Raw genomic sequence first — 18,592 nt, 5'->3', positions numbered from 1 at the left:
CCCAGGACTGGGCTGTGAGAGGGACACCCCCTGAGAGCAGACGCCCTCCCGAGGGCAGAGCCCAAGGCCCCCAAGTGTCCCTCACGTGTCACCACCAGCTCCAGGGGGTCACTGCGCTCTGACCAGCCAGTGCGGGTTCCATAGTAGCAGTCAGCTCCCTGCGTGGTCCTGTCCCATGTATTGGATGGAGAACCTGGCATTGTCCCCGACCCGGGGCTTTCTGTCTGTCCCAGAAAACGGGGATTTCCTCTTTATCCAGGTGGAACTCCTGGGCCCCCAAGGGCCCCTGACACCAGATGATCATGGGGCTCCCCCAGGGGACCACAGAGCCTGGCTCAGCCCAGATGGTGGATTTGGGGAGGGTCCCTGGAAGGAAATCAGAGGTGGGCTCACCAGGCGTCCCCCCCATGCCCCGGCTCTCAACCCAGACCTCCCAGACTGCCTGTCCGTAAGCCCCGAGCTGCCTTCCCCCTGCCCATAGCCTGGGGGTGACCTTGTCCCCATGAGAGGAGGGAGCTGGGCCCTGGGACAGGCTCACTGGCCTGCACCTGGGTCCTCAGGGCCACACTCAGTCCTGGAAGAGAGTGCCCTGTGAGAGGTGTGCTCTCAGCTCTGAGCAGTGCCTCTCCACCTAGGGAGCCTCCTGGGCCCTGGGGTCCCCCGACACAGCAGGCTGGCTGGGGGGTCCCTCCAGACCACGGCTCTGCCTGCCTCTCTTATCTCACCAAGGCAGAGCAGGGCAGGGAGCGCGGGGGCCATGGCGTCTCCTCCCTGCGGTCCAGGCTGTGAGGATGAAGGAGACCTGGGTGTCCTCCGGAAAGACAGACCACAGGGTGTGTCCTCTCTGAGACTGGTGCTTCACATCACATCAGCAACGCCACAGGGAGGGGAACTACCTCTTCGTGAGAACCTAGCTCTCGTTCCCGTGAAAGTCCCAGTGTGTTCCCGAGACACCCATTTCAGGTGTGGGCAAGCAGGGCATGTCCTTCCTCCGAGAGCCTCACTTCGGGGTCTGTTTCCTCCTATGCCCGTACATCAGCAGGTCCCCGTGGGGTTCTCACCATGGATGGGTCACCAGGCCCTGGAGATGCTTCGGGGAGGATGCCAGCCCCTGCTCTCCGCAGGGCTCAATTCCCCAGAGACACACGTCAGTATCTCCCTGGGACTCAGTGGAGTCCGCATGGCCGAGAGCCCAGAGGAGGCTTCAGGGAATAAGGAAGGAAACTAATTCCTCCCCTGCCCCAGAGTGTGGGTTTTCCCTGTCACAGCCCCCTTCAGGGGCGTCTCTCTTTATCGCATCACTGTCCAGCCTCCCTTCCTGGGAACAAGCCCCTGGGTGCTTCCTGCCTCCTCAGGGCCCTGGTGTCCTTGGGCACAGTCTCCCCCTGGTCTTGTCATCACCTGCAAGCTTTAGAGGGTATTGATTGGGGTCAAGGCTCTCACTCTGTTGGAGAACAGATGCTCCTGTAAATGTGTGCCTGCTGCTCATGTACCTGGGGTGGTGGTGCCCTTTCTCTGTGCCTGAGGTTCCTCCTCTGCCTGTTATCCCGACCCCAGCCCTCAGTGGGGCTGCAGGCTCTTGCTGCCGTCATCATGGTCAATTTCCAGACGAGGTGACGGCAGGAGAGGGTGGACGTGAAGGGCTGTGGGCTGAGACTGCACCGAATGGGTGAGTGTGGTGCCCACCCAGAGCCTCCTCTGCTCCTAACGCTGAGACGTGCTCTGGAGAGTGTTTCTGAAACACGTAGCCACAGACAAGGGCAGAAAGAAAGTTCCCCAAATGGAGGGGAACCACAGCAAAGCAGGAGAGGTAGGCCGTGTGGCCCCCGGCGGCGGGGATCATCTCAAGGTCAGAGGAAGGTTTCCACCCGTGTGGACACACAGAGGGAACCATCGTCACAGAAAAATAAAGGGAGGCAAGCATGTGGATTATTTTGTAGAAGAACAGGTGGTCACTGAAAAGAGTTGAAAATGTTCAACGTGAACAATACAGTAGATTCAACACGTTAAAAAGTCCTGCAGTCAAGAAGACAGCTGAGCGGCCACGTATGAAGTGGGAGTATGGCACTGAGGAAATGGTCCAGAGTGCAGCACAGAGAGCAGACAGGGAGATTCAGGAGAGGCGGGCCTGTGCTGAGGGCCAGTGTGGTATCTGTCGTAAGTGTCAGACGGGAAGACGCTCACGACAGATGGCAACGGCTGAGGCAGCAAATAACGGAGCCTCCTTTACTGACGAGAACCGACCTGCGAAGGGCTGGGACTCATGCGTGTGCACGTGACACCCGAGGGCCGCCCTGCTGGGCCCCTGACTGAGACTCGGCGCTCCTTACTTAGGGGCCCGGGCGGGATCACCGGCCAGGGGTCCAGACATGGCACATTTAGCTAAAGACCCTACACCCTGCAACGGAGAGCCTGTGTGCCCCAGCGACGTCAACAAATAGGTTAATTAACTACATGTGTTTAAAAATAAATGGAAGTAACATCTGAATCTTGACCTTTCATAGTAAACTGAGAAACTGAAGGTAAATTTTAAAAGTATTTGGTACTGAATTAAACAATTTGAAACAGTTAATTCTATTTTAAGTAAATTTCAACTAAAAAAAAGAAAAATCAAGACGGACTGTACTGAGGCCCTAAAAATGTCCTGAAACTACTTCCTGTGGAAAACGCAGATTACCAAGAGAATGACCAGCCCATTGGGAGGAGACTGCCCCCTACCAAAAGGGGGTGCTAAAGGATACTGGAGCCGTGCCATCAGGGAATTAACCAGGAAGAGTTCCCCCTGAGTCGGAGTACTTGCAAGGGGCAGAAGTGAGAGCTTCATGCAGACCACATCCCCAGCTTCCAGGAGGTTCGGCACTGCCTCCTACTGTGGGCAGTGCCTCAGCTTCAACCCGCCAAGTCCTGAGAGAGGAGGCGGGCTCTGGGGGCATGGGGCCCTTAACCTTGACCAGCGTTTTCCTCTCCTAGTACTTGAGTCACACGCTGGATTCCAAATAGGAAGTGTTCTCAAGCAACTTGATAAAAAGAGAATGACTGTGAGAGAAGGCACTTTCAGAAGTGCAAGTTCTTAGATACTGACTGTTTTCACATGGAAAGGAATACTAAGAGATGGCAGAGAGACAGGGAGATGCAACAGAGAGGAACGCATGGCTGAAAATGAGCTCTGGAAAAGTACACAGACACACGCTTGATGCACAAACACACCCACACGTGTGCATGGAGAGAGCCGTGCACAACCCACACACGTGTATATGAGTACCCAGAGTTCAGGTGAAGCACCGTCAGAACTTTGCCTTTTCTGAAGGAGGAGGAGAATGCATACGTGTTCAGAAATAAAAATGTAAATATGTATTTTAAGCACGAGAGCAAGTGCCTAAAATGAGAAATGGAATAACTCCCAACGTGCCTGGTGTAATTAAATGAAAGAAAACCTTTTCAGCTTTACTGAGGTATAATTGAGAAAATTGATGCTGTATAGAGCAATATTGCATAGGAACCTGGAATGTCAGGTCCATGAATCAAGGCAAATTGGAAGTGGTCAAACAGGAGATGGCAAGAGTGAACGTCGACATTCTAGGAATCAGTGAACTAAAAGGGACTGCAATGGGTGAATTTAACTCAGATGACCATTATATCTACGACTGTGGGCAGGAATCCTTCAGAAGAAATGGAGTAGCCATCATGTCAACAAGAGCGTCCGAAATGCAGTACTTGGATGCAATCTCAAAAACGACAGAATGATCTCTGTTCGAGTCTATGCCCCAACCAGTAACGCTGAAGAGGCTGAACGATTGTATGAAGACCTACAAGACCTTTTAGAACTAACACCCCCCAAAATATGTCCTTTTCATTATAGCGGACTGGAATGCAAATGTAGGAAATCAAGAAACTCCTGGAGTAACAGGCAAATTTGGCCTTGGAGTACAAGGAAAAGGCTAATAGAGTTTTGCCAAGAGAACGCACTGGTCATAGCAAATACCCTCTTCCAACAACACAAGAGAAGACTCTACACATGGACATCGCCAGATTGTCAACACCAAAATCAGATTGATTATATTCTTTGCAGCCAAAGATGAAGAAGCTCTATACAGTCAGCAAAAAAAAAAAAAAAAAAAAAAGAAGAAAGACCAGTAGCTGACTGTGGCTCAGATCATGAACTCCTTATTGCCAAATTCAGACTGAAATTGAAGAAAGTAGGGAAATCCTCTAGACCATTCAGGTATGACCTAAATCAAATCCCTTATGATTATACAGTGGAAGTGAGAAATAGATTTAAGGGACTAGATCTGATAGACAGAGTGCCTGATGAACTTTGGACGGAGTTTTGTGACTTTGTACAGGAGCAAGGATTAAGAGCATCCCCACGGAAAAGAAAGGCAGAAAAGCAAAATGGCTGTCTGAGGAGGCCTTACAAATAGCTGTGAAAAGAAGAGAAGCAAAAAGCAAAGGAGAAAAGGAAAGATATTCCCATCTGAATGCAAACTTCCAAGAATAGCAAGGAGAGATTAAAAAAAAAAAAAAAAGCCTTCCTCAGCAATCAATGCAAACAAATAGAGGAGAACAACAGAATGGGAAAGACTACAGATCTCAAGAAAATTAGAGATACCAAGGGAACGTTTCATGCAAAGATGGGCTCGATAAAGGACAGAAATAGTAGCGACCTAACAGTAGCAGAGGATATTAAGAAGAGATGGCAAGAATACACAGAACTGTACATAGAAGATCTTCATGACCCAGATAATCACGATGGTGTGATCACTCACCTAGAGCCACACATCCTGGAATGTGAAGTCAAGTGGGCCTTAGGAAGCATCACTTTGAACAAAGCTAGTGGAGGTGATGGCATTCCAGTTGAGCTATTTCAAATCCTGAAATATGATGCTGTGAAAGTGCTGCACTCAATATGGGAGCAAAGTTGGAAAACTCAGTAGTGGCCACAGGACTGGAAAAGGTCAGTTCACTCCAATTCCTAAGAAAGGTAATGCCAAATAATGCTCAAACTACTGCACAATTGCACTCATCTCATACGCTAGTGAGAGAGTCATTTCCTAGGCTGGTTGATATGGAGTCTAGGGGTCCCCAAGGAGAGAGGAGTCTGGAATTCTCAAGGAGGAAGAAAGGACAAACTTTTTTTCTTTCTCCACATTCCTTAGGATTATATAACAATAATGTATCCTGACTAAGGCCAGTCTCTGGATTAAACCTTCTGTTATCTTAAAATGTAGATTATGGGAGTAGACCTGGTCTTTACAAGGATGTATCCTGCCTGAGGACAGTGTTATCTTAAAATGTAAATTATGGAAGTAGGTCTGATGAGGTCTTTACAACCTCCAGCCATTCTTTGGATTATATAACTTCATTGTTAACACTAGCGAGCGGGTACTCTTTCTGCCCCCTTCTGATGCCTATGTCAGAAGTTTTCTCTATCTGCTTTATACTCTAATAAAACTTTATTACACAAAAGCTCTGAGCGATCAAGCCTCGTCTCTGGCCCCGGATTGAATTCTTCTCCTGCGGGGGCCAAGAATCCCGGTGTCTTCGCGTGATTCAATAACAACCTTTCATTTTGAGGGCTCATCCGGGATCCTTCAGGACAAGGTAAGGATGCTTGGAGCTCTAGTTCTTTGTTCTCTTAGTGAACACGTTTTCTACCGTGTGCTTGTGTGAATGAATGGCATGCCCTTCGTGAAGCAAGTAAGGAGCCCTGCTCTGCGGTTCCACGGTGATCTCATACGGCTTATGGCAGAAACCTGTCGGGGCGTTATACCGACCTGCCAATGCCAAGAGGCACCCAATGTCTCCTTCGGGAACCGAACAGAAATGGGCAAAGTGTGGACCGAACTCTCCTTTCTTGGTCAAACTTTTCGGTCTCTTTGACCATTTCATAACTCCTTGGGAATTAGAAGTACTAACCTAATCTATCGGATCATAGACTTTCAAGGGACTTGTGACCTATACTGTTATTGTGTACTGTGGCTTAGGTCCCAAACTTGGATTGGTAGCCAAGAAAGCGCCTAGCCTTGCTAGGAATCGAAAGTTCAGAAGCTAGATGGAGCTCTAGCTCCCAGAACATCTCTGAGGTTAAAGGTTACTCAGATAGGGACTGCAATGGGTTTTTTTCTTTGGTAACGCCGGTTCTTAGTGGATCAGAGAAGGCTGTTATACTGGTGTGGTGATGCTTGGAAAGAACATCTCAGTTTTATGTTCCCGTTGGTCTTATTGTAGTCAGGAAATACTCAGGGCCGTGCACAGGCACTTAGGTGACGAATGTTTCCCCTAGCAGTTTTAGCTTTGGAGGCATTCCGGAAGGTTAGTCTGATTCACCCTGGGTGACAGCAGAGGCAAGCAAGGTGAAAGGTGAAGAGCTGGACGTCAAGTAAGGATGCCATCAAGTCTACCCAGGTACATCCCCACCCCATCTTGGTGGTAGAACCGGGAGGGACTAGTACGGTGCCTGCGTTGGTAAGGGACAGACTAAGCCCAACCAGGAAGGAAAAGCTTTTGGTGTAACGTCTGTCTACACCCCCATCTAGAGCAGGGAGGGACGCCTCTGGTAGAAAAATGGCGCTGGTCGCTTTTTTTCTCTCTTACAGATGGGAGCTAACAATTCCAGCCTCACTCCTTTAAACTGTATCCTGAAAAACTGGGATAGATTTGATCCCCAGGGCTTAAAGAAGACACACCTGGTCTTCCTATGTGATACTGCATGGCCACAGTATCCATTGGAGGACGGTGAACGGTGGCCAGTTGGAGGGTCTTTTAAGTATAATACTGTTCTACAATTAGACTGGGTCTAGAAGGAACAAGGGAAATGGGTAGAAGTAGCATATGTGTTGCCCTTTTTCTCTCTGCGAAATATGCCAGACTTATGTCCTAAGGGTATAGATTTGGGCGTGAAACCTTCAGCTCCCTCTTGTCTTCTTACTTTGCCCCCATACCTGGGACTCCAAACTGAGATTCAAACTGCCCACATGGAGGTCCAAACTACTCCTGTCTCAGTACGACCTCAGACTACTCTGGCTTCAGTAGAAACTCAGACCATCGAAGTAAGAGATGAGATGGAGGACAGGAGACAAAGAGAAGAGGAAAAACAGGTTTCTCCAATCTATCCCTGGGATCATATGCGCAGAGCAGCCAGAGAGACTGAGGAACAGCCACACAAGCTGTTGCCTCTTTATGAAACGCCCACCGGGAGAAATAATCAGTCTGTGAGAGTTAATAAGCCTTTTTCTTATCAAGAAATACAAAGAATCAAGGAGGATCTGGGAGACTATTTTGATGACCCAGAAAAATATATTAGAGCTTTTAAAGGTGTTACTCTGCTTTATGACCTCACTTGGAAGGATGTGATGTATATCTTGGGACAAACGCTGACTCCCGAGTCAAAGACTCGAGTTTTGGGAAAAGCGGTTGCTTATGGAGATGAATGGCTTGGTAATGAATCAGTAGGGGAGAGGGAGAACGAGATAGCGGCCCTTGCCACTGGGAATCAGGCGGTCCCAACTATAGAACCAGACTGGGACTACAACACAGCTAAAGGAAGATGGGATCAGAGTCATTTTGTTAGATGTATTCTTGAAGGACTTAGGCAGGTGCGTTCTAAGCCTTTAAACTATGGCAAATTGGCAGACATAGAACAGGAGGAGAAGGAAGCTCCTGGTAAATTCCTAGATAGACTGAGAGAAGGCCTTTGCAGATTCACTGAGGTTGATCCTGAAAGTGAAGAGGGAAAAGTGATCTTAAAGGATAGATTTCTTACTCAGTCGGCTCCAGATATCCGTCGTAAGCTATTAAAACAGGCGTATGGACCAAATCAGCCTTTAGACTCTGTTAGAACTGGCTCAGACAGTCTATTATGGTAGGGAATATGAGGAAAAGAAAGGCAAAAAAAAAAAATACAAAGGAAAAGGCGGAAGCCTTCGCCATGGCTATGAAAAACGTTCTTAAACAGCCTGAGAAAAATGCACAGAGGAGCCCAGGTGAAAAGGGATGGGCTTGCTATTACTGTGGAAAGGAGGGGCACCTCAAGCGGGATTGCCGTCAGGCATCTAAGCCACCCCCGACTCCATGTCCGGTCTGCAAAGGACCACACTGGAAGAGAGACTGCCCCCAGAGGCGTAAGTCTCTGGGTCAGACTCTCAAAACAATCAAGACTGAAGGTGCTTCTCAAGACAATCAAGACTGAAGGTGCCTGGGGATCCCCACACAGGCTCCTGTCCTAATTACACCTGAGGAACCCTGGGTATTAATAATTGTGGGGGGCCAATCTGTCGATTTGGAGAAGGAAATGGCAACCCACTCCAGTGTTCTTGCCTGGAGAATCCCAGGGACGGGGGAACCTGGTGGGCTGTCGTCTCTGGGGTCGCACAGAGTCAGACACGACTGAAGTGACTTAGCAGCAGCAGCAATCCGTCGATTTCCTTTTAGATACTGGGGCAACTTACTCTGTGCTTACTGAAGCCCCTGGCCCACTTTCTTCCCGATCCGCTTCCATAATGGGACTGTCTGGACGAGCCAAAAGGTATTGTTTCAGTTATTCTTTATCTTGCAACTGGGATTCTGTGCTGTTTTCATGTGCTGTTTCTGATCGTGCCAGAATCTCCCTCACCCCTTTTGGGAAGGGATATACTGAGCAAGGTCCATGCTTCTGTTTTCATGAATATGGAGCCCTTCCTTTCTCTCCCTTTAGTTGAACAAAGTGTAAATCCTAGAGTATGGGCTGATGGAAAATCTGTGGGCCGAGCACAAAATGCTATTCCTATGGTTGTTAAGTTCAACGACCCACATGTATTTCCACATAAGAAGCAGTATCCACTGAAACCTGAAGTTAAGGAAGGGTTAAAACCCATCATGGAAAATTTAAAGGAGCAGGGACTATTAATTCCCTGTAACAGTCCTCACAACACTCCTATTTTGGGTATAAAGGAATCGAATGGTAAATGGAGACTAGCTCAAGATTTACGAATAATAAGTGGGGCTGTAGTTCCTTTACACCCCGTGGTGCCTAATCCTTATACTCTATTGTCTGAAATTCCTGAACGGGCCAAATATTTCTCAGTAATTGATTTAAAGGATGCCTTCTATTCAGTGCCTTTGGCGGAAGGAAGTCAATTTCTATTTGCCTTTGAAGACCCTACACAGCCAGCTTCTCAGTTAACCTGGACAGTTTTGCCTCAGGGATTTCGTGACAGTCCTCACTTATTCGGACAAAGTTTGTCACGGGATCTACAAAACTTTAATAGCTCTGAGGCAGTGGTGTTACAATATGTAGATGATATTTTGCTCTGCTGAGACAGAGGAAGCTTGTTCGCGAGCCTCAGAAGATTTCTTAAACTTTCTGGCAGACTGTGGTTACAAGGCATCAAGAGAAAAGGCTCAGCTTTGTCAACAATCGGTTAGATATCTGGGCCTAATCCTATCAGAAGGGACTAGGGCCATAGGCCCTGAGAGAATTAAACCTATACTAAATCATCCCCTACCTATGACTTTAAGACAATTGAGAGGATTTTTAGGAATCACAGGTTACTGTCTCATTCGGATTCCGGGTTACAGGGAACTTGCCCGGCCTTTATATAAACTTATAGCTGAAACTCAGCAGGCCCAAACCGACAAACTGGTTTGGTCTCCAGAAACTCAAAAGGCTTTTAAGTTTCTTCAGACTGCTCTCCTGCAAGCTCCAGCCCTGAGCTTGCCCACAGGGTCAGGATTTAATTTGTTTGTCACTGAAAGAAAAGGTGTGGCATTGAGAGTTTTGACACAACCCCGAGGGCCTCACCAGCAAACTATTGCTTATCTAAGCAGAGAATTAGATGTAGTTTCATGTGGGTGGCCCCACTGCCTAAGAGTAATTGGGGCAGCGGCTTTATTAGCACCTGAAGCTTTAAAAATAATTAATGGACGAAACTGTATTGACTTCTCATGAAGTGAATGGAATATTAAATTCTAAGGTTAATATTTGGATGACAGACAGTAGGCTTCTTAAGTATCAGTCATTGTTGTTAGAAGGACCAGTAACTAAGCTTAAAGTTTGTGGAAATTTAAATCCTGCCACTTTCCTTCCTGAGAAGGAAAATGAAACACCTGATCACGATTGTTCTCAATTCCTAACTTTAAACTATGCAGCTCGGGAGGATCTAAAGGATACCCCATTAGACAATCCTGACATGGAAATATTTACAGATGGCAGTTCTTTTGTTCGGGATGGAAAGCGTAAAGCAGGTTACGCCGTGGTGACTGCTGAACACGTTTTGGAAGCAAACTCTCTCCCCCAGGGAACCAGTGCTCAGTTAGCGGAGCTTGTGGCTCTGACACGAGCTTTAGAGTTAAGCAAAGGGGAGCTGATGGGCCTGATAATCTATGTGAGTCTTCTTCTGCTGACTGCAAAAATCCTGAGTCTGCCGTTTGATCCTCAAGACAATGCCTTCCTGTCCTGGGCTCACTCCTACTCTGCATTCCACAATCGGTCTAACTGCTGGGTCTGGGGAGCACTCCCCTCTTCATCAGTGGAAGGCTTCCCGTGGTGGACATCCCCACTTCAAGGAAAAGACTTTCTCCAAGTCTGTGAGTACCTTTGACAACAATCACATGCGATGTCTCTTATTCATCTGATGACATCTGCCAACCCTAAAATGGACTGGTGCAGCACTTTGCACTTTAGCTATGGACATGATGTGACTTTTAATTTTTATTCTGAATGTTGTGTTTTTGCTGTTTGCTCCCTGCGTCTGTAAGTGTATAACTGGATTTGTTTCTAGCTGCATGAAAGCTTTTAAGTTACAAATGGTTGCTCAAACTCCTGCTACTGTTGCAGCTTCCTTCAACTACTATTTGGGGCCCCTGGATCAGATATCCTCAATACGAGGATAGGAGAATATGTTGCCTCACCAATTTAGGGACAACACCCCTTGTCAGCTCAGAAGCAGTTATGGAAAGAGAACGATGCCCCTTTTCCCTAGGCAACATAATTCTCCTAAAAGAAAAGAGGGGAATGAGAGAGTCATTTCCTAAGCAGGTTGATAAGGAGTCTAGGGGTCCCCAAGGAGAGAGGAGTCTGGAATTCTCAAGGAGGAAGAAAGGACAAACTTTTTTTCTTTCTCCACATTCCTTAGGATTATATAACAATAATGTATCCTGACTAAGGCCAGTCTCTGGATTAAACCTTCTGTTATCTTAAAATGTAGATTATGGGAGTAGACCTGGTCTTTACAAGGATGTATCCTGCCTGAGGACAGTGTTATCTTAAAATGTAAATTATGGGAGTAAGTCTGATGAGGTCTTTACAACCTCCAGACATTCTTTGGATTATGTAACTTCATTGTTAACACTAGCGAGCGGGTACTCTTTCTGCCCCCTTCTTATGCCTATGTCAGAAGCTTTCTCTATCTCCTTTATACTTTAATAAAACTTTATTACACAAAAGCTCTGAGCGATCAAGCCTCGTCTCTGGCCCTGAATTGAATTCTTCTCCTCTGGGGGCCAAGAATCCCTGTGTCTTCGCGTGATTCAACAACAACCTTTCACTAGTAAAGTAGTGCTCCAAATTCTCCAAGCCAGGATTCAGCAATACGTGAACCAGGAACTTCCAGATGTTCAAGCTGGTTTTAGAAAAGCCAGAGGAACCAGAGGTCAAATTGCTAACATCCACTGAATCATCAAAAAAGCAAGAGCGTTCCAGAAAATATCTATTTCTGTTTTATTTTTTTTATTTTTTTTAAGTACAAAATAATTTATTACAGCATTATATAGGTTGGCATTATTTTACAGCGAATTCTTTTCTCTCAACAATTATGAATCTAAATATACACTTAGCGTGAAGGAAAACAATTTTAATTAGAACAGTTTCTCTAAATAAAATCTCTTTTGAATTTATATTTGTCTTAAAAGGAAGTATTAATGTTACAGACATATATGGTTCTGAAAAAAACATATTCAATGATACTATTACTGTTTTCTGTACAAGATAGAACAAAAGCTGCTGCTGCTACTGCTAAGTTGCTTCAGTTGTGTCCGACTCTGCGACCCCATAGACGGCAGCCCACCAGGCTCCCCCGTCACTGGGATTCTACAGGCAAGAACACTGGAGTGGGTTGCCATTTCCTTCTCCATATTTCTGTTTTATTGACTATGCCAAAGCCTTTGACTGTGTGGATCACAATTAACTGTGGACAATTCTGAAAGAGATGGGAATACCAGACCACCTGACCTGTCTCTTGCCAAATCTGTATGCAGGTCAGGAAGCAACAGTTAGAACTGGACATGGAACAACAGACTGGTTCCAAGTAGGAAAAGGAGTATGTCAAGGCTGTACATTGTCACCCTGCTTATTTAACTTATATGCAGAGTACATCATGAGAAACGCTGGACTGGAGAAAGCACAAGCTGGAATCAAGATTGCTGGGAGAAATATCAATAACCCCAGATATGCAGATGACACCACCCTTATGGCAGAAACCAAAGAAGAACTAAAGAACGTCTTGATGAAAGTGAAAGAGGAGAATGAAAAAGTTGGCTTAAAACTCAACATTCAGAAAACTAAGATCATGGCATCTGGTCCCATCACTTCATGGCAAATAGATGGGGAAACAATAGAAACAGTGTCAGACTTTATTTTTGGGGGGCTCCAAAATCACTGCAGATGGTGATTGCAGCCATGAAATTAAAAGACACTTTCTCCTTGGAAGGAAAGCTATGACCAACCTAGACAGCATATTAAAAAGCAGAGACATTACTTTGCTAATAAAGGTCTGTCTAGTCAAGGCTATGGTTTTTCCAGTAGTCATGTATGGATGTGAGAGTTGGCCTATAAAGAAAGCTGAGCACCAAAGAATTAATGCTTTTGAACTGTGGTGTTGGAGAAGACTCTTGAGAGTCTTCTGGACTGGAAGGTGATCCAACCAGTCCATCCTAATGGAGATCAGTCCTGAGTGTTCATTGGAAGGACTGATGCTGAAGCTGAAACTCCAATAGTTTGGCCACCTGATGTGAAGAGCTGACTCATTTGAAAAGATCCTGATGCTGGGAAAGATTGAGGGCAGGAGGAGAAGGGGACTACAGAGGATGAGATGGTTGGATGGCATCACGGACTCAATGGACATGAGTTTGGGTAAACTCCGGGAGTGGTGATGGACAGGGAGGTCTGGCGTGCTGGGATCCATGGGGTCACAAAGAGTCAGACAGGACTGAGTGACTGAACTGAACTGAACTGAATCGACAAAAATTGTATCTGTTCCACATGCACAGCTTGATGTTCTGACTTCTGTCTATGCTGTGAAATAAGTACCGCAGTCATGCCAATTATAATTAGCGTGTCCATCAGCTCCTGTAGTTCACCTTGGTCTGCGGGTGGGGTGAGGACACTTCGGGGCTACCCTCTGAGCAGGATTGAGTCTACAGTAGAGTACAGTTGGCTCTAGTCACATTGGTACACATCAGGTCTCCAGAACTTAGTTGTCGGTGTCCCTGAAACTTTGTTCCCCGTGACCAGCACCTTCCCGTTATCCCCGCTCCCAGCCTCTGGGGACTACGTTCTCCTCCATTTCTCTGGGTCTGTTTTAGATTCCACAGGTCAGTGAGCTCCTGCTGCGTTTGCCTGTCTGTGTCTGGCTTAGTTTACTCGGCATAATGTCCTCCAGCTTCACCCCTGTTGTCTCAAAAGGAGAGATTCCCTTTTTTTAAAGGCTGAGTGAGACTCCATTGTTGTGTGTGTGTGTGTCTGGCATTTTCTTTGTGCATTTATCTATCGACAGACATCCAGGTTGTGGCCGCATCCTGCTACTGGGAACAACGCTGCAGAACACAGGAGTGCAGATACGTCTGTGAGGTCTTGGCTTCCTCTTCTTTGGATACATACCCCGGAGTGGAATTGCTGGATCATATGGTAGATGGTTTTATGTTTAGTTTTTTGGGGAAACTCCACACTGTTTTCCACAGTGGCTGCACCTATTGCCTTGCCAACGACCATGCACAAGGTTCTCTTCTCTCCGCATTTTGGCAGCACTTGTCTTTTTCCTAGCAGTCGAGTGTCTGTAACACGTGCAGTGACATCTCACTGGCTCTGGCGTGTGCTCCCCTGACGACTGGTGGATGTTGAGCGCCTTTCCATGTCTGTTTGGTCATATGGACATCGTCTTTGGAGAGATACCTGTTCAGGTCCTGTGCCCATTTAAAAACCGGGTTGGTGTTACTTTGAGTTGAGTTGTGTGAGTTCCTTGTATATTTGAGAAGTAGCTCCTTATCAGATGTGTGGTTTGCACACATCTACTCCCGTTGCACCCATTGCCTTTCCTGTGACTGTTTCCTTTGCTGGGTGGGTTTTATTTACCGGACTCCCCCTGGCCTGGTTCTGTCTTTGCTGCCTGTGCTTTTGGTGTCATATCCAAAGAAACCTTGTCCACACCCATGTCCCGACGCTCCCCCTGTGTCTTCCTCTTGTTCTTTCATGGTTTCAGGCCCTGTGTCTCTGCTGCATTTTGAGATGATTTCACTTATAGTTTGAGCTAAGGGTCCAGTTTTGTCCTCCTGCCTGCTGTCATTAGGCTCTTCCGGCACCATTTATTGAAGGGATTTTCCATTGTGTTCTGGGCACCCCAGTGGAAGATCAGTTCACTGAAGCTCTTTAAGACAATTACTGTTATCTGCCTCTTCCAGCAGGAGAAGGCCATGGCACCCCACTCCAGTACTCTTGCCTGGAGAATCCCATGGACGGAGGAGCCTGGTAGGCTGCAGTCCATGGGGACACACAGAGTCGGACACGACTGAGAGACTTCATTTTCACTTTTCACTTTCATGCATTGAAGAAGGAAATGGCAACCCCCTCCAGTGTTCTTGCCTGGAGAATCCCAGCGACGGGAGAGCCTGGTGGGCTGCCGTCTATGGGGTCGCACAGACTCAGACACGACTGAAGCAAATTAGCAGCAGCAGCTGCAGCAGAAGCAGCTCTTCCAGCATCGTTTATTGAAGGCAGTGTCCTTTACCATTCTAAGTTCCTGGCACCTGTGGAAAATCAGCTCACTGAGCTGCTTCGGGACAATATTTTCCATAATAAGGGAGCTCGCAGATCTCCTGTTTTCTTGCAGTTTCTCTGCTGCCCTGGGAAGAGTCATGTTTCCTGGTTCTGGGTTTTTCTCTGCTGCCCTGGCAGAGTCATGGTTCCCGATTCTCAGTGTTTCTTGTGGCTCTGCTTTGCTGTCTGTGCGCTGGGAGAAGCAGCCACCTCCTCTTGGATTTATGGTGGTATTTTGCCCCAGCCCAGTTAGAGACTCTGGAGCCTAGGAGATGTGCTCTGTGGATATGAGGCTCCCCTGCCTTCCCGTCTGGGGAGACGATGCTGTGCCCCCGCCCCGTCGAGCCCCTGCACTGAGGGAGAAGTCTGAGGACTCTGCGCTCCTCTAACCCCCGAGGCCGAGCTGGCCGCACAGAGCTTGTCCCTTCTTTTCCTGCTTTGCAGCCCCATGTGTGTCTGTGACCTGGTGCTCTCATGAGCTGAGCAGCAAGGCGGTCTCTGAGGCAGTGGCCTGGAGCCTGGGGACGTGGCGTGGCTGCACCCACTGTTCTCCTGGAGAGCAGGGGGCCTGGGCCCCAGGAGGGTCCTCTCAGCGCTGAGCTCTGCCAGCTTGCGGGAGAGGAGACAGGAAAACAGAACCTCCTCTGTTTATCCTTCGAAGTGGTTCTTCTCAGTTTTCTGCTCATCCGAGGTGTTGCAGCTCACTAGCTGCATTCTGCAGTTTGCATAAAGGTCATGAGGCCCAGATAATCCCGGTTTATCAGTGTTTCTGTGCAAGATGAGGGCTGGGACTTCCCCATCTGCCATCTTGCTTAAAGCGCTGATTAAAATTTCTGAAATGTGTCACAGTGAGGCCAGAAATGGAAAACGGAAACGGTAGTTAACTAGTGTGCGTGCTCAGTTGCTGCAGCCATGTCTGATTCTTTGCAACCCCATGGCCTGTAGCCTGCCACGCTCCTCTGTGCATGGGATTCTCCAGGCAGGAATACTGGAGGGGGTGGCCATGCCCTCCTCCAGGGGATCTTCCCGACCCAGGGATTGAACCCAAGTCTCTTACGTCTCCTGCGCTGGCAGGCGGGCTCTTCACCACTAGTGCCCCCTGGGGAGCCCTGATAGTCCACATACACAGGGAAAAGTGAGAAGGGTAAGCAGGTATCTGGCGCCCTTTTGGAATGAGAGAAACGGAGTGATGGTAGGCTGCACTCGGGCTCCCCAGGCAGCTCAGGGGTAAGGAATCTGCCTGCCAGCCCAGGAGGTGCAGAGACTCGCATTCGATCCCTGGGTGGGGAAGATCCCCTGGAGAAGGACATGGCAGCCCACCTCAGTATTCTTGCCTGGAGAATCCCTGGGCAGAGGAGCCTGGCGGGTTACTGTCTGTGGAGTCACAAAGAGTTGGACGTGACTGAGCGAGCGCACACACACACACACACACACACACACACACACACACGAAGAGACTGCAGACCCAGACAACACGCCTGCCCACTCCGCAGACCGGATGCCCCCTCCCTCGGTTCTGCAGTTTGTGTGTGCATCTTTAGGGCTTTGTAAATGGAGTACCACGTCATCTGCATACAGGGACAGTTTTGCCTCCTTTCTGCCCCAGATTGAATCCTTTTTTTTTCTTGCCTGATTGCTATGACTAGGACTTCCAGTGGTGTGTTGAACACAGATGGTGAGAGTGGGCGTCCTTACCTTGTCCCAGAGCTCTAGGAAGGCTTTCTGCTTGTTACCTTTGAGTACTGTGTTGACTGTGTGCTTGTCATAAATCGGTTTTGTTACACTGAGATATGTTCCCTCTCTACTCACTTTGGTGAGACCTTTTATGATGAAAGGATGTAGCATTTTATCAGTGCTTTCTCTGAACCTATTAAGATGAGCATGTTGTTCTGTCTTTTCTCTTGTTGATGTGGCAATTCACATTGATCGATTTGCACATGTTGAATTATCCTTGTGACCCTGGTATGAATCCAAGTTGATCGTGGTGTGTGATTCTTTTTGTGTGTTGTTGAATTTGGTTAGCTAATATTTTGTTTTGCATTTTGCATCTATGTTCATAAAGCGCTCTGTTCTGTAACTTCTTTTTTGGTTGTCTCTGTGTGATTTAGGTATCGGGGGGACGGTGGCTCATAGAAAGACTCTGGGAGCGTTTCGTCCTCTTCAGTCTCCTGGGAGAGTGTGAAGAGGGTCATAGAAGTTCCTCGTTGTCAGTTTGGTAGAAGTCCTCCATGAAGCCATCCAGTTCTGGCCTCTGGTTTGCATGGAGTTTTCATTGGTGTTATTACAGATTCTGTGTCGCTTCCAGTGGCCGGTCTGTTCAGGCTGTCTGGGTCTTCTTGCCTCCGTTCTGGCAGGCTGTGTGTCTCTAGAGACGCGTGTGTGTCTTCCAGGTTTGCTGTTGGATGGCTCAGCACACAGTGTTCTTAGTACTCTCGTATAAACTTTTGTATCTCTGAGGTATCAATTTTAAAAATTATTATTAATTAATTTTGGCTGTGTTGGACTTCCCTCGTGGCTCAGATGGTAAAGAATCTGCCTGCAATGCAGGAAACCTGGGTTCGATCCCTGGGTGGGGAAGATCCCCGGAGGAGGGCAATGCAACCCACTCCAGTATTCTCACCTGGAGAATCTCACGGACAGAGGAGTCTGGTTGGCTACAGTCCATGTGGTCACAGAGTTGGACACGCCTGAGGGACAGAGGACAGTGCTGGGTCTTCCTCGCTGCCCAGGGGCTTTCCTCCCATTGAGCTGAGCTCAGGAAGCTTTTCTCTTTGCTGCGGTGCCTGGGCTCCTCGCTTTGGTGACGTGTCTTGTCGCAGGGCAGGGCTCTGGGCCCGCAGGCTCAGCATTTGCGGCTGGCGCGGGATCTTCTCTCAGCAGGGATGGAACCTGCGTCCCCTGTGTTGGCGGCTGGATTCTTATCCGCCAAGCCACCAGGGAAACCTGGTAGCAGCTCTTGTTCCTCCCGTCTCATTACTTATTTTATGTATTGAGTCCCATGTTTTTGCCTTTTGAATTTGATGTGATGGACTGGACTCCTACAGTCGTGTTTCACTTATTCACCATCATGCTTGAAAACTGACTTGTGTTCCTGTAGCAATCCAGCTTTGTGCATTTTTTGTGTAAAATTATGTTGCATATATATACACCAAACCATTCATTTTGGTGAAAGTGATTTTGACTTTTCCCACGTGAACAACCCACGTGTCCATATTCTGCTTGTACACGCGTGGCCGTGCACGCATCTTCCTCTGGGTTATACAACTGTGGGCCAGCGCTGTGTCTCTGCCCTTTAACTGAGAGTTGCTGTCGACTCTCCAGATTGACCGGGCTGATGAGTACCCCTGCCCGTGATGTGCTGGGTTTCGTCAGAGTCAGCCTTGTCTCCTCCATCGTTTTCTCTTTCCCTCTCTTACAGATGAACTAGGAGGTGGGCATCTCATTTCAGGGAACTTGGGGCATAAAACTGAGGTGCAGACGATCCTATGTGATTGTAATGAGAAGACACATCTGGGCACGTGGGCCCATCAGTGGGGGCAGGCTGCACCAGACTCGCAGGCTGCGCCAGTCTGGCGGCACCAGACTAGG

General features: G+C 47.9%; 1 protein-coding gene and 1 long non-coding RNA gene across 4 annotated transcripts in view; one reads left to right on the top strand and one right to left on the bottom strand.

Annotated features, from left to right (window-relative positions):
- Window positions 1-18,592, bottom strand: part of LOC123464553 (leukocyte immunoglobulin-like receptor subfamily A member 6) — a 69,348-nt gene that overhangs the window by 46,360 nt on the left and 4,396 nt on the right. The gene's annotated exons all lie outside the window — the stretch shown is intronic.
- Window positions 5,451-18,556, top strand: LOC123330187. The gene is made up of 3 exons (XR_006545931.2): window positions 5,451-5,601; window positions 13,749-13,879; window positions 18,423-18,556. It is a non-coding gene; the product is annotated as an uncharacterized LOC123330187 (long non-coding RNA).

This window comes from Bubalus bubalis, chromosome 18 (assembly GCF_019923935.1).
Source record: "Bubalus bubalis isolate 160015118507 breed Murrah chromosome 18, NDDB_SH_1, whole genome shotgun sequence".
Lineage (NCBI taxonomy): Eukaryota > Metazoa > Chordata > Mammalia > Artiodactyla > Bovidae > Bubalus > Bubalus bubalis.
This window is presented reverse-complemented; position numbering and strand designations above follow the sequence as displayed.